Genomic DNA, 15,809 nt, shown 5'->3' on the forward strand with positions numbered 1-15,809 from the left:
TTATCCAATTTAACTCTCCCCCCCCTTTTTTTTCCGCCTCTACAACATGAATTGTTCACCATTTTAACAGAAGAAACAGACTTGTACACACGATTGATTGTGGTCTAGCCTTTCAAGTGAAGTTCAGTTAACTCATGTGTGGTCTAGCACTTAGTGGTAATGGTAATGGAAGGTAGGCAACCCAACGCACGCACATGCGCACTCTGGCCTGCGGGTTGCCTATCCGAGCTTCACAGGCGCTCCTGGCGGGTGGTTTTTCTTCGCACGCCGAGCGGGGAAGTCGATGTTGACCAGAACAGACGGCTGCCAGCGGGTGGAAACTCTATTGCCGAAAAAGACATGCAAAGGTTTTTTTGTGCACCTTAGATCTCGGAACCCAGAGGTGGTAGGTAAAATCCGAGGTCATATTTGGAATCCTCATAAAATTTCACTCGGCGTAGGGTATGTTTGGAGTGGGAGGTCAAGGAAATGGTCGGTCATTTTGCAATGAGAAAAAGAAAAAAAGGAGAAAAAACGCTGTGGGACCATGATCGAAACGTTGCATTGTTTTGTGGTAACACTTAATGCAAGAGAACGGGACCTTGTAGGTGAATTCTGAGGTCATATTCTGAATCCTGAGGAAATTTCCTGTGCATTACGCTGCCTGGGAGTCGTCAACACACCAAAATAACAGAGAACCGTTGCCGTGAAACTGAGAGAGGGTATGCAGCGATTGTATTGCATAAAATTACAAAACAGTCTGCCGTTGACTGCGTGTTCTAAAGGGTACAGGCCCTCCTTCTTTGAAACCTATAGGTGGAATGCACACACGAAAGCACGCTGAATTCATATCTGTACTCAGAATTTGAATTGGCCTTACCGTTGTCTCACATTAAGCATGACCAAATAGCAATTTTCGGGATAAACCGTAAATTTCTATCCTGGTCCCAGAGCGTTTTTCACCTGTTTTTTTACTTTCTCATGGAAAAATGACTGACCATTTCCTTTGGCCCTGGCACTAAACATGTCCTACGCCGAGTGAAATTTTATGAGGATTCCAAATATGACGTCGGATTTCACCTACCACCTCTGGGTTCCGAGATCTAAGCTGCACAAAAACCTTTGCATGCCGTTTTTGGCAACAGAGTTTCCACCCGCTGCGGCTGCGCAGCGCAGGCAAGAACCCACACCACCACCACCACCTCAAATACACGATTTTGGTGATTTTTCAAAATTTCTTTTTGAGATTTCTCAGATCCTATGGGCGGGCCGACCAAACCCTTTTAGGGTTGTGTTCCACTATGCTAGGAGATCATTTGGTAAAAGTAAGGTCGAAATCGAAGATGAGCTATTTTGGGAATGGCAATTTTTCGAAAAAATATGACGAAAAATGAAAATTTTGGCATCAAAACTTCACCAAATCGTCTCGAAACCGTTTTCATCGTGTTCCCCAGCTCTTTTTACGTAAAAAAACACGATGGAAAAAAAAAAAAATCAGCCAGAAAAGAGGAAATTCAAGAAAACATCATGATTTAGACTAAAGCTAAAACTTTGATATCTTGTCACAGCCAAACGGGGTGAGATATCGCAAAACCCTTTGGCAGGGGGTCTTTTTATGATGACCCCTACCCCCAAAATAAGTTTCATCAAAATCGGAGAGATGAAATTCCAAGCGTTCGTTGGTTTGGCATGGAATCGCCCAGGGGGAAGTGTTGATGCGTGCTCAGGGAGGAGATGTACTCGGAATAGTTCCGAGCCTTCGTTGAACTTCAGAATTGTCCAGTTGTCGGGGATAGGTCCCCCTTTCGACACTATATTATCCAAGCCCCCACCGGGCACAACCAGGGTAAGCCTTTGGCAACAATAACTAAAATAATAAAAGTAAAGGTGAATTAAAGGAGAAAGGATGCATACAATGCAAATACTTACGTGACAAACAACGTTACCATCAGCAGGTCCAACGCAGATAACAGAACCGCGGTAGCACTGAGGCAGAACTACACGGTCAGGGTGATAGTTCGAGGTAACCATGATAAGGTTTTCGGAAACCACAAGTCAGGCAGGATTCTGAGGAACAGCGAGCGACACTCTAAGAAAAAATGACGGTAAATCCTGGATAATTTTTTTGCCAAACTTTACCGTACTTCAAAAACCAGTATCCTCCGTACAGTCTACAGTATTTACCGTACTGGTTTTACAAAATATTCCGTAGTCTTTTAACAGTAGTTACCGTTCTTCCGTACAGTCCATGCCGTAGGAAAGACCAGATCTGGTCCCAACAAAGGCCGCTTCCAAGAAGTGTCCACATCAGGATCTTGAAAAAGGGGGTCGACCGACTGAAAAATTTTATTGCACCTTTCAATAGGTCTCGTCAAGACCTTTCCGACGAGTGGTCGGAAGAGGGGTCCAGGAGTCCGACTTCAGCAGTTGCGTACATCAGGAACTTGGAAAAAGAGGGTCAACCGACTGAACAAAATTATAGCAGTTTCTGATAGACATTAAAAAGTACGGGATTGTGGGGGAAAAAATGTACGGGATTCCCTGTAAAAAAAAAGTACGGCGTTTCCTGTAAAGAAAGTACGGTATTGCCTGAAAAAAAACGACGGCATTCCCTGTTAAAAAAAGTACGGTGAAGTCTGGAGTAATCAGTACAGGATTTACCGTGATCTCTTCTCGCAGTGGAGCAAGATGGCGATCATGAACGGGAGCGACAAGAAAAAAAACAAGCAGATTGCCCAACGTTTAAAAAGTTACAGGAAGTTTTTGAAAAGAACGGGGTGCTAAAATTACAAGGCAAAATCAAAGGCCAAAAAACTATACGAGAATAAAGCCCCAATAACGGACATAAAAAGGGACAATAAGAGAGTCAACGTTAAAAAACAAACAAGTCACAGAGAACAGAGCAAAAGAAGTTCGACCGTTAAACAGAAAACATTTGGTACGACTGGCGTCGGCAACCACCCCCAACCCAGACGGGCCGCAAGGGAAAATGGCAGGAAACCCGGAGTCAAGTATCAAGGAGCAAAGGCTCATTAGAATGTCAGACACAGTAAAGAATTATATGAGTCAGAGGCAAAATAGTACAATGGTCTGTGACAGGGGTGAGTTAGATGGGGAACCCCCACAGGGTATCTGAAGTTGGCAGCTGCCGTTTTTCAAATTGTTGGTGGACAAGCGGGGAACTGAAGAAACATGGTACCGGGGCACCACCCACCGTCGTGAACGGGTTCTTCAAGGTGGGGGAAACAAGTACCCAGGTCAAGGATCTTCCCAGAAATGGTCCCACAGTCAACGCCGACACCAACTAGGTTTGGATAGATTATCTGCCAAATGCCTCTGAGAGAAATTGGTGTGGAGCTGTTTTGGAGATTTGAACCCCGTTGTGATCGGTTGTCACCCTTCTGAGTCACACACGCTACCCACTAGACCATTGTAATAAACCCGACGGAGCGGAGCGATCGACAAAAGACACTTGAGTGGCAATACGACAAATGTTTAAATCCCAAAATATGAAAAACTAATACAGAAAAGATGGGTCCTGGTGGTGGGGGGGGGAGGAGAGGATTAATTTAGAACAAAAAAAATCCAAATAAGCCATTTGGGGAAGAGGATTAATTTAGGAAGAAACACCCAAATAAGAGGATTAAATGAGAACAAAGAAACCAAATAAGCCACTTTGCATTTCCGGCCCCCCGATGCTCTGCCGTAGGTCCGTTGGTGGTGGCCTCTGTAAACGTCCATTTCCTCCTCGCCGATGGACATCTTGTCCTCTTCCTGGCCGGGAGAGGTGGGCGTGGCGATGGCTCCCACTCCATCTCCTCGGCGGCAGGGGTTGGTGGCGATGTCGCGGGTGGTATAAACCGTCCGATCAAAGAGCGATAGCTCGCGCCTGGGCATATTCTTGAGCCATTCATTCTTGAAGTACCTCAGTAGTTTCTGGAATGGCTCTGGCTTTTCTAGAGCGTCAGCCTCCAGAAGGCATAGCTCGTACCCCGTGCGTGTCCGTCCGTACTCGGTTCTCCCCTTGTTACTTTTCACTGCCGAGTGTGTTCAGTGGTGGATCCAGAGAATCACGGGAGGTGATGTAACTTAAGTTGCCTGCTTTCAGGGGCAAAGTGTATTTCTGGCAATCACGCAGGCGCCTTCGCCCGAGTCTCCTTAGGAAGTCTGGATCGTCCTGGCCGTCTTGCCTGTCCTGTGTGGTTATATCAATCTACGCCATGAGGCTGCGAACTTTCGCGTAAACCTGCAAAACAAAAACAGTTCAAAACAAAAACTTAACAAATACTGAATTTCTCTTACGGAACTTACCTTCTCTCTCTCTCTCTGCTGGATCCACCATGACTAGGTGGCGGTAGTTCGGCCAAAGAAAGGTTAATACTTTGTGCATGGGACTGGGCAGGTATTTTGCCTCTATGAAGGAGGGAGCGCGTTGCCTGAGCAGTAGAATGGAGTAGGAGTCGTTTGGCTTCATCTCGCAGTGGTCACGCACTGCAGCTGAGAGCACTTGTTCAAGGTCCGGTGAGTGATTGCTCTCACTAAACATGTCGTCCAAGTACTGGGAACTGGTTTCAAATTAAGGATTATTTGAAAGCAATGGATTATAAGATATTGTCAGTTCGTCCAGCACCGAAGGCGGCATTGATATTGCATTTGAAGCTGCATTTTTGGCAGCTTATTCAGCAACAAGACCTTCTTTATGAATCCGATGAGGAGAAGAAGAGATTTGGGCCTCTTCTAAGGAAAATGAAGACAGCGTTCTCGGAGTGAACCTTGGCAGCTAAGAGCACTTGTTCAAGGTCCGGTGAGTGATGACTCTCACTAATTACGTTGTCCGAGTACTGGGAACCGCTTTCAAATTTGGGATTATCTGAAAGCAATGGGTTATAAGAGTCGGTCAGGTCGTCCAGCACCGAAGGCAATTGCCGTTTCTTAAGTGTGTTTGGCCAGCAGGGCGAATGGACGAACGGGATAAAACTTTCCGCTTTCCTCCAAGGCAGTGGTCTCAACGTGGAACCGCTCCAAGAACCCAACCAGCTCTTCAAGTACTTACTTTCTTGGAGACCCAACCCATCCCTTCGGACTGTTTTTTCCTCAAGGACGGCCACCACCTCCAAAAAAGGTGTTAAAAATCAGTAACATTGTCGCTAATAATTAAATCAGTATAGTAAATACACTGGTAAAACTGAATCGTAGTATTACCCATCGTTTTCCCGTCTACCGTCCCTTCCGCGCATGCGCCAAGCCACCTTGAACCTTTGACAAAACATACACTGGTAAAACTAGAGCGTAGTTGTATGCTTCATTCAAGCATACAACTACGCTTGAAGACTTTACGCTTGAAGTCAAGCATAGAGAAGAAATTCTCCCATGCATTTAGATAGGCGGGAAAGAGGCGAAATGGAGAACTACGCTTGAAGCCGAGCGTAGATCTACTACGCTTGAAGAAAGGCGTAAAAGTACGCTTGAGTTCTACCAGTGTAGTACTACCTTACCATTAGTGCAGACCCATGGGCTGCCACCTCTTCTGAGGAGACGTAGTGAAAAGACATTCCTTTTATGTTCTCTTTGACCCATAGTTAGCTCTTTTCCAATTCCTTCTGCACAACAAACAAGCCACCATTTTGTTCTCGGATCAGAAGCGTAGCACTTTGGCACTTATGAGAAGCATGCTCGTAGCATTTTTCCAATAGGCGCTCTCTCCCACTTTGGGACTTCATCCATGACAGGCCGAGCGTTCTGCGATGAATCCACGTCTAAAGAAGCCTCAACCAGTGAGTGCACGGCAAAAACGGCTCCTTCCAGCGAGTTCCTGGTAAAACCAGGAACCGTTTAGGTCAGGGTATGGCAAGTCTTCAGAGAAGGCCTATACCCTTAGGGGCCGTACCCATATTACGTGACCGGTTTTAGGCCACTTTTGGACCCCCTCCCCCCCCATCGTGACACACCGTAGGATCTTCGCGAACCCCCCCCTCCCCCTACCGATGTCACGTAGGATTTTCTCAAAAGCTGTTTTTCGTCTAATTTGATGTTTCCTGATGTGAAGAAAGACAAAGATCATCGATGAAGCCATTCCAGTCGTTGGTGAGTGAAGAACAAGAAGCCGCACAAAACCGGAAATGGCGCCGTCCACCCGTTCGAGGGCAATAATTTTAGAGGTTCCCGAATCCTCTCGCGTTGATATGCTATTAGGCCTGTTTCTAATACTTATTGGTAAAGGAAAGAAACATATTTCTCAACATTTCTCCCTTAAACTGGGCTCGCTACCTGCTCCTAATCCACTTCATTTTCGGTTTTGTTCTTCTTGTTCTTCAGTCGACGACTAGAATAGTCTATTAGCTCACAGAAGGGGTCTTTTTTTTGGAACCCTGAAGGTCAGAGGAAGTAAAATTTAAGCAATTTTACATCAAATGGCCACTTTGAATTCATAAAACGACCGCTAAAACTTGTCATATTTCGGGAAACTTGGTCCGCTTGGATGCAGCAGGAACAGATATCTGTTGCCTGACCGCGCCGCTACCTCGTGTGTTTTGCTATCAAAATTTTCCCAAAATTCGTGACTACGTGATTTTTGAATTAACCCCCCCCTCCCCCCTCGTGACCGTCCGTAGGATTTGGCCGAACCCCCTCCCCCCCCTAAATCGGTCACGTAATATGGGTACGGCCCCTTAAATCGGCTGTGACGTAGAGGGTCGCCCCAGTACTGGCAACCTAAAATAACTAACACAATGTTTTTGTTTCTTTTAAAGTCTCTTTGAGAAGCATTGAAGCCATAATATTTATTTTAGACGGCTACTGCATTAAAAGCAAAGATACTCTAAAAATTTCCCAAGCTGCAAAAACATGATGTTATTTTTGTTGGAAATGTAAAAATTTGGGCCCTCAGCAGACGAAATCCAGTAGCTAGCAGACGGTTTCACATTCAGTTCTTGTTTTCTTTCTGGACTTGGTGCAGATTGTCAGTGTATTCATTTTTCTGTTTAATCGATAACAAAATTGTAATCAACTAAACAGAAAAATGAATACATTTACAATCTGCACCAAGTCCTGAAAGGGTGTTCTGATCCCGGGGAGGTGGTCAAGAGGCGGTTGCCACGAATAATAACAATAATAATGAAAGATGATATCAGATCAATAATACACAATTGTTCATGTAAATTAAATATATTTCACAAAATTGCACATAACACCAGCGTCCTTCAGGGCTGACCAGTTCGAAACTCTTGGCTGTGAAATCTTCTGTACTATTTTGGGCAAAGTCTTGCTCCGTGCTGACTCTGTCTTCTTGGCCAGCATAATTTGCAATCAAATTTTCTGCTCGAACTGAACCTGTCTCAACAGGCTCTTCTGCAGCAACACCAGGTACACTGGAATATGGCACTTCAATGCAGGCAGACCCTGAAGCAGCTTGTGAAGGACCCCTGTGAAAAAAGATATGAAGTCATGACAACGACAACTCAGACATTGGACCCATCACATTATCATTGACAATGTCAACAATTTTAGTGACATCATATCCTAATAACTCTTCCTTTTGCCACAGTTAATTAAATTTAGAAAAATGTAAAATGCCCAAACCAACAGATAACGTTGCAACACTTAGAGTAGGAGGCGTTTAAAAAAAAACCCTTTCAATTGGTTTGCCTTTCAAGGTATTGCCTTTCGAACTTCATGTTCAGCTCTTAACTATGTTAAACTTTCTATTTAAAATGAATTTTAATAGTGGGATTCAATACAAAGAAAGTAACATTCTCAGTTTAAATGCATACAGCAAAGCAGACGCCAATGTTGATTCAAAGTCCTGTCTAAACAACTCCACACCCCCATTTCATAGAAAGCAACAGCTGAAACACAGTCTTGGAATTGTAACATTTTATTATGAAGGGAAATTGATTTGTTTGTTTGTTTATTTCATCAACCATTCTTTAGAGTACAGTATTGCGCACTTAAATATAAATTAAGTGATTTAAGAGAACGTACCCAATTTGTCGGCCACCATCAGCTCGAGGGGGTGTCACATTCCCAAGATATCAGACACTGCATTAATTATCAGACGTGGCATGGTGTTCTTCCAAAACATAGCAAGGGTGAAATGGTCTCAACGCACTTCCATCTTGAGTAATTCAATCTGCAGAATATTCTGAAGTTTGGGATTCCCACTGAGTCGCAGCATGTCGAAGCCATATGTAATACCTAAGACAGAGAGAAACGTCAGTAAAGCATTCACAAAGGAAAATAGAGATATCTGGTAAAATCGTGAGATGATCAGTTCACTGCATGAATGTCCACAGGTTTAGATTCAGTTGGAATTTTTGACGAGAGCCGGCACACCGTTGGGTTAACCCCGAACACCTACCTTCTCGGGTGGTTTTCCGGAGAGTTCTTGAGCTTGTGCGTTTGATTGGTGCTCGCAAATCCACGAACAGAATATTTTACGACAATAGCCATGCTCTCAGATACAAATTATGAGGAAAATACAGGAAAAATCAAATTTATGCACAGAACCAGCCGGGCCAGAGAGAGCAGAAAGGGACCCAGGTCTATTTTCACCAACTTTCGAGGATAACATTTGGAATATTTCAAACTGCTATCTAGGTAAAACTCGGTCGCTAAGAGACTCAGTTTCAAACAGAATCATCGAAATAACATCATATTGGTACGTGTTAATACAGTTTCCTTGGTTTTTATGTCGGAAAACTGGCTCGTGTTTTTCTTCCCGTTGTAGTGTAAGAATGGGGAAACCTTATTCGCGCCCTTTTTAGTGCCTACCCCCACCACGGCCTCTTTCCATACCCTGGTTTAGGTCGTGCTGGAATGTCCAGCAGCGTGCAGACCACTCAAAGGAGTTTCGGCGAACCACTTTAACCTGAATGGTGACTTGAACTCGAATGCTGTCTAAACAATGGTCGCGGCAATCATCGCAAATGACCGGCAGTCATGTGGCGCGTCGGCGGCGCGATGTGCATGCCTCAGAGCGTGCCGGGCGCATGGGCCCAGCACTCTCCGACCCGTGCCGCGTCTGGGACCGTGACAGGCGTCATGCATTCGGATCGTCCCTTTTAAAGTTTGCTAGTCGTGGCATGTCCGTGGAAAGTTTGATGGATTGAACGACGATTTGTTTGAATGATTGTTCCGGAGGAGGTGACGGAATTGATTTCTCCCCTCCCTCCGTTCCTCCCCGCCCCTCCCCCGACGCTCTCCCCAGTAAAAGCTTCTGAGTTGTATGGCGCCTGGCTGTAGTTGTGGTGGGATGCGGCCTTCCGCGATTTCACTTTATTCCATCGCAGCAGAATGAGAATCATCGAATTCGTAGTGTTCTTCGGCATCCCGATGAACCTCGTGGCGACGCTGCCTCCTCAGGTACCGTTCGGTCCGTTCACTCTGAGATTCATATTGACTTTTTTTTCTTTCATTATTGACTTTTCTCCTTTGCTAAACTTAGTTTTTTTAAGGAGCAACCAGTAGTATGTCTTTCCTAACCATGAACAATATTGTTCACACTAAAGATTCAACTGTCATCAATTACTGGCTATTTTTGTAGTCAAATGCGTCAATAGCAAACTGTCTTCGAATCAATGTAACGATCAAAATCTTAGATATAGCGGTAATAGTATTTTTATTGCTGTTTGAAAACTCTTCACCAACAGATAAAATGTCAATAACAGTCTGAGAGCGTGGCTGTCACGCTCGTGGAATAAGCGTGCTGTTCCGCCCGCACTCTCAGCCTCTTGTTGACTTTATCCTCAGGAATCAGTTACTATCGGAACAATAATAGTATTTTATTCTTCAGTACAAACAATTGACCCCATTGAATTATGAAGGATGATTGTTTTGTCAATAAGTACTACATAACAAAAATGCAGATAATACGAACAAAGGTGAAAAAGACATTATTGTTGCCCCCTCCCCCTAAAAAAACAACAACATAGGTACTATCCACAAATTGTCAATACCATGCACTAAAAGTCAATAGCGGGTCTTGCGCACTCTGCAAGAAAAAAACCACAACGAAAGTACGCAAATCTCTAGCAAATGTTTTCAGGAACTTATTGTACTTTCAAAGTACAACAATTGTTGTCCAAAGTACAATTGGACCAGCATGTCGAGTGCTGTGCAGTTCAGGCCTCTTTGTTGTTTGTACAAATCTCGTGGCACTTTCTACAATCCCTGTTGCACTTTTATTGTACAGTTTTTGTTATACGTTTGTTGCACTATTCACACCAGGGGTCCGGAACGCGAAACCTGTTCCGGGTTGTGGCAGGTTGCTGAGGTATATTTAGTCGAATCCAAGAAGGAAATACCCATGGTTCCGACCCTAATGAACTAGGGGTACGCGCCGTTTTGTGTGGGCGCGTAGTGTGGCTGAGCGATGCGAATTTGTGCACTTCGGACTGCAGCTTGTGGGCTCATACTGAGTGAAATGTAGGTCTGGCGTATAAATGGGAGTGATTTTTGTTATCAGCACACAAAAAACTGTTGGGATCAACGTCAAACTCGATTCCAAAATTTTGGTCCAAAATTGGTCAAAATTCGGTAATGCGTGAGTCTGGGAAAAATTTGGAAGTCATTTTTGAGCTCAGCGCACCAAAAACTGCAGGAAACAATAAAAAACTTGATTTGAAAATTTTGGTCCAAAATGACCTAATTTGGGATGAAAATATAAGTCTGGAGTCGAAATGGAGGTGATTTTCGTCATCAGCACACAAAAAACTGTTGGGATCAACATCAAACTCAATTCAAAAATTTTGGTCCAAATTTGGTCAAAATTGGGTAAGGCGTGAGTCTGGGAAAAATTTAGAAGTTATTTTTGAGTTCAGCTCATAAAACACTGCAGGAAACAATATAAAACTCGACCTGAAAATTTTGGTCCGAAATGACCTAATTTGAGATGAAAATATAAGTCTGGAGTAGAAATGGAAGTGGTTTTCATAATCAGCACTCCAAAAACTCCAAGAATCAATATGAGATTCGATTGAAAAATATTGATATCAAATTGATCAATAATGGGTAAAGAATGGGTCTGGGTTGGTCTTCATGGATCACCCTTTGTCGTCACCAATACTCAAATGCCACACCAATGCGATTCCTTCAGTCGAGTAACATTCCATTGCCAGCATTGAATCGCTTAATTAGCTACTCGTCTGCTTGACTCACTATTCGATACATCTTTTTCTTCAAACTAATGAATTCACAAATTTATTAGTTACATTTGAGAAGCCTTTTGTCATTCTTTCATTTAAAACCAGTGAATTAAACAATATAGACTGGAATACGTAATCATAGTTTTTATTAAGTGACTCAGTTTAGGGCAGGCTGATCTGAAGCATTCGACGGAGAACAAGTTTTGTCAAATTCAGTGAATCGTCTCATGAAGTCAAATGCAGAGGCCACTTGTTGCTCAATACACCAACATAATTTACCTTATTCATGCCTCGTGATATTTAATCTTTGGAGAAAAAGAATACATTATAATATTAACATTGGGCTTACATTCAGAGAGCCAGCTTTTAAACCATTACCAATACTTAGTTCCAGTTGTCGGACACAAACTTTGGTGAAGTGAAAGGAATCGTGTCATTAAATCCAATTACCAAGTCACCCACCGCTCAAAACCTGAATCGTCTCCTTGAACCCAATATCAGTTCAAAATCTGTTAGCACTAAATATATGGATTATTTATTGCACAAAATACATCTATTTATGGATTCTTTTAATCAATAGATGTAAGTACTAGAATATTTATGTTAGCTTGCAGCATTGCAATAGAGTGTCATTTCCCCGAGACAAACCAAGACAATTAACATGTCCTCTAATTTCAACAGAAGTTATTCATGCATTTTCCTGATTTTATTTACTATGAAATTTAAAAATTAGGATAGTATCAGAGAGAATAAAATCAGTAGATGCACACAAAGGCAAAGAAAACATTCTATTTACAATCCACAACTACACTCAGTGCACTGACCTGTTCCCCTGGGGAAGAGGGGAACGAAACACGTAAACCATTCTCACATTTAGTTTCCGTATTTTCCTCTGTTGACACCCCCGGAAGGGTTTCAATCATTCTAGAATGTTCAAAAACTATCTCAGTACCTATTTGAGAACCCCTTTGCTCTTTAGTTTGTTTATTTGCATAAGTGCCGTCCCGTCTTGCAGACGGCTTGCAAGCGCGGCAGCCGGTATGAGAAATTGGTCAGCCACACGCTACTACCAACCTAAACCCGCTAATTACCTAGTTCTAAATGATGTTTTGAATATTTCAAACGATGATAATTGTTATTCTGAGATAAACTCCCCCTGTAGGATGATTAGGTGACATCAGGTGTGAAATTTGGATACTATTCGTTCAGTAGTTGCTGAGAAACGTGAGTGATTACATACAGAGAGACAGACAGACAGACGCACGACCAGTCACTTTTCGGAGCGCCCAAACACGGCAAGGGCTTCGCTATCGCTCAGCCAATAACATTGGTAACCCAGGATTTTCCGGGAAAAGCACGGAACACCCGGAACTTGCCCTCTGTTCCGGCATGTTCCGGACCCCTGATTCACACTTTTTCTTGCAGTGTGGAGCTAAAATCCAAATTTTCTAATCCAGGCCCTGCTCAAGCGGCTGGACGGCGATTCCCGATCGTCGGTGTTCGACGCCGTGGTCCACCTGGTGGACACGCGGGGGTCTTGCCTGGGGATGGTCGCGGCCGCCACGCACGTGGAGCCGCCCTTGGGCGAGGCGGTGGGCCTGTCGTGCCGCATCGGGCCGCCCGTCCGCATCCTCACGGCCAAGTCCGTGGCGGCCGGGCCGCCGTGGGAGCGCTGCGACATGTATCTCGTACTGCTGGGGCGACGGCCGGGGGACGTGGGGGCGGCAGTGGCAGGCGAGTCCACACACAAAATCTATGTGTGTACTCAGTACACACTTCTAGGTGCGTGCTTACAAGCATGCACTTCTAGGTGTGTACTTGCCTAAGCACGCACCTAGAAGTGTGTACTTGAATGAGTACACACTTATAAGTGTATGCTCAGTAAGTACACACATAGAAGTGCATGCGTTTTCCCTATGCTGCGCATGCACCTCGCAAGTGTGTACTCACTAAGTACACAATTATAAGTGTGTACTCATTCAAGTACACACTTCTAGGTGCGTGCTTAGGCAAGTACACACCTAGAAGTGCATGCTTGTAAGCACGCACCTAGAAGTGTGTACTGAGTACACACAGAGATTTTGTGTGCACGTTTGCAACGAAACGCTGCAATTTTTAACGGAGGTTCACGGAGCACCACGGCGAAAACGGAACCTGGTTTTCCCAGGAAGCCAATGGTAAAGGCATGGGCGGTTTCCAGGGAGTTCCTGGGAAAACCAGGAGCCGTTTTTACCGTGAGGGTACTTCGGCGAAGGGCTGGAACCGAAATAAAAGAGAAATCCCAGCGATGTGATGACATAGCCCCTCGGAAGTGGCAACGGACACTCTCATTCTAACTAATTCTGCGCTTTCTGATTTCTTTTCAACTCCCTTTCTAGCTTGTCCGCCCTTCAGCGTTCGAGCGTTCGAAGGCGGATGTAAAAGGGAAGGACATCAGGTCTTTCTGAGTTATATGGGCACTTAAATTTATGCCTCCACTCTCATTCCAGGAGCGTGACACGACGTTCAAACGAATGTGTCTAAATGTTACGTTTGTTTGAGCATTGTGTCACATTCGTTTGGATGTGAAGCAGCCATAAACTAGTTAGTTCACATTTTCAGTTTTTACCGTGTATGGTTAAGACATGGGCGATTTCCAGGGGGCCCCTGCCCGGGTGGAAGGATCTGTAGTGAAACTGCAGTTTAAACTGTAGTGCCAAAACTACAGTTCCTGAACTGCAGTTTTTGGTAAGAATAAAGTGCAGTATAAGTCCAGTTTCAGTTTGCTTGTGGATCTGTAGTTTGCTGTGTATGTAAACTGCTTTCTACCTGCACTGCTATTTGTTGACCAGGTATTAAGTGCTATCTGTACTTCAAAAGTCAAGTTAAAAGTTTTTTAATACTGTAGTCCACTTCTGAAGATCCGCCAACACTTGTATCTTCAGCACCATCTACAAAGGAAATGAAGTTTCTGCTCATACTTTTTTACACAATGTCAAACTAGTTGAATGTTTACTACAATTTGTAGTAATTTTTCGCTTAAGGCATAGTTTAAGATGTCAAGCACTGCAACTTGATATGAAGAAACAAAAATAATTACATTGAGTAATTAAAATAATATAAGGATTAAAAAGGAAATATCTCTTAGAAGTTTCTGTTATTTTTTTTAAAGTTTTACGTTGAAATGCTTGACGTTGGAGACTTTAAAAAGACACAACTAAACTTTCATATGAAAACCTATATGGCTGGATGTAACCAAATCTTAAAATACTATCTGGTTATCTGTTTGATAATTTTAAAATGTTCCATATTTGTCAGGTAGCATGTGACAAAGTATCGTGGAAATCAACAAGCCACAAAATTTAGCCAGCTTGTCGCCAAACAAGGTCTAGCTAAGTGGCATCAAATTCATTATGACTGGATGATAAAATGCCAAACAGAAATTTCTCTAAAAAAAGTTATGAAATTTCATATCCAAATAGGTCTGACATTTCATAATCACGTTCTAAACCTCAATTTTTCATAACATTCTTATAAAATTTAAGATCCTGTAATGAATTTTAAGATTTGGGTTATAGATTTCAAGAATAACTGGTTATAAATTTTCAGAACCGGGAATCTTATAACTCCGGTTCTTAATATCTAGATTTTCACTTTGAAAATTTATAACGCTTGCTGATTTTAGAACAGAGGATCTGAAATTTTTAATCATTTGCGTTCTGCTGCCAAGTCCCGTTTGTGTTCAGTTTATGGACACTGTGAAGTGAAAATAGCATGAAACAGAACCATTTGTCACAGGAAGTTCTTTTTGTGGTCAAAATCCAACCTCTGTAAGATGAATTTACTCTCAAAGTTGGGGGCTCCAACTCTCATTAGATTCTGAGTTATGGAGGTTAACATAAACTTTGAGCCGTTTCCCTCAAGATTTCTCACGACAAAGGAAAAAGTATGCAAACCTCAGATTCTGGCATTCAAGATATAAGAAAAAGAAAGCGTTGGCACATTTGAATATATCAGTCCAGAAGAGGCTGTAAAAGGTATTTTACTTGGCCCATTTTCATTTTAAATTTGAGAGATTTTGCCTCATTTTTGTGTTTTTTGTTTTACAGTAAAACTAAAAGAGATATTAAGAAAAGGCCAACACCATCTATTTTCAATGCGAAAATAAATATAATTGCCAGAATCTGAAGGATGGGTAGCTTTTACTTTGTCGTGAGGAGAAATTTTAGAGCAACGACTAAAAGTTAACGTAAACATCCATAACTCAGAAACATTTAAAAGGTGGGGGGCCCATTCTCAGTGTATGAGTTTATGCAATAGTAAGGAACTTTTACCCCAAAATTGAGACATCTGACACAAGTATTTTTTAAAAAGTACCATAGTCTTTTTTTTTCACTGTACAATTACCCTAAATCAGTGGTAAAGTTCTCTTTCTTCGGCAAGCGTTTACATTTTCCTATCCGATTAGATAGGAATCTTGATGGGCACAGCTAGAAATCGAAAAGCTTACATTGTATGCACAAAATTTAAGCATGCCCCCCAAGCATGAAGCATGCACTTACTAGTGCATCATACCGTATCCGTTAACATCTAGTGCGTAAGAGGCAGGGAGTTGTTGCTTCAGTTAGCTCGTCATGTCATGTATGCTGTGATAAGTGCATGCTTGGCGGGTATGCGCTAACCAGAACCAGAGCGTGCTTTCAGGCATGC

The 15,809-nt window shown here is 43.0% G+C and overlaps 1 long non-coding RNA gene across 1 annotated transcript; it reads right to left on the reverse strand.

Moving 5' to 3' along the window:
- Positions 1–7,127: 7,127 nt before the first annotated feature.
- LOC117649380 lies at positions 7,128–8,503 on the reverse strand. The gene is made up of 3 exons (XR_004587975.1): positions 8,336–8,503; positions 7,960–8,172; positions 7,128–7,400 (listed from the first exon to the last, which is right to left on the reverse strand). It is a non-coding gene; the product is annotated as an uncharacterized LOC117649380 (long non-coding RNA).
- Between the last annotated feature and the right edge of the window lie 7,306 nt (positions 8,504–15,809).

Source organism: Thrips palmi, unplaced genomic scaffold (genome assembly GCF_012932325.1).
Source record: "Thrips palmi isolate BJ-2018 unplaced genomic scaffold, TpBJ-2018v1 HiC_scaffold_4, whole genome shotgun sequence".
NCBI lineage: Eukaryota > Metazoa > Arthropoda > Insecta > Thysanoptera > Thripidae > Thrips > Thrips palmi.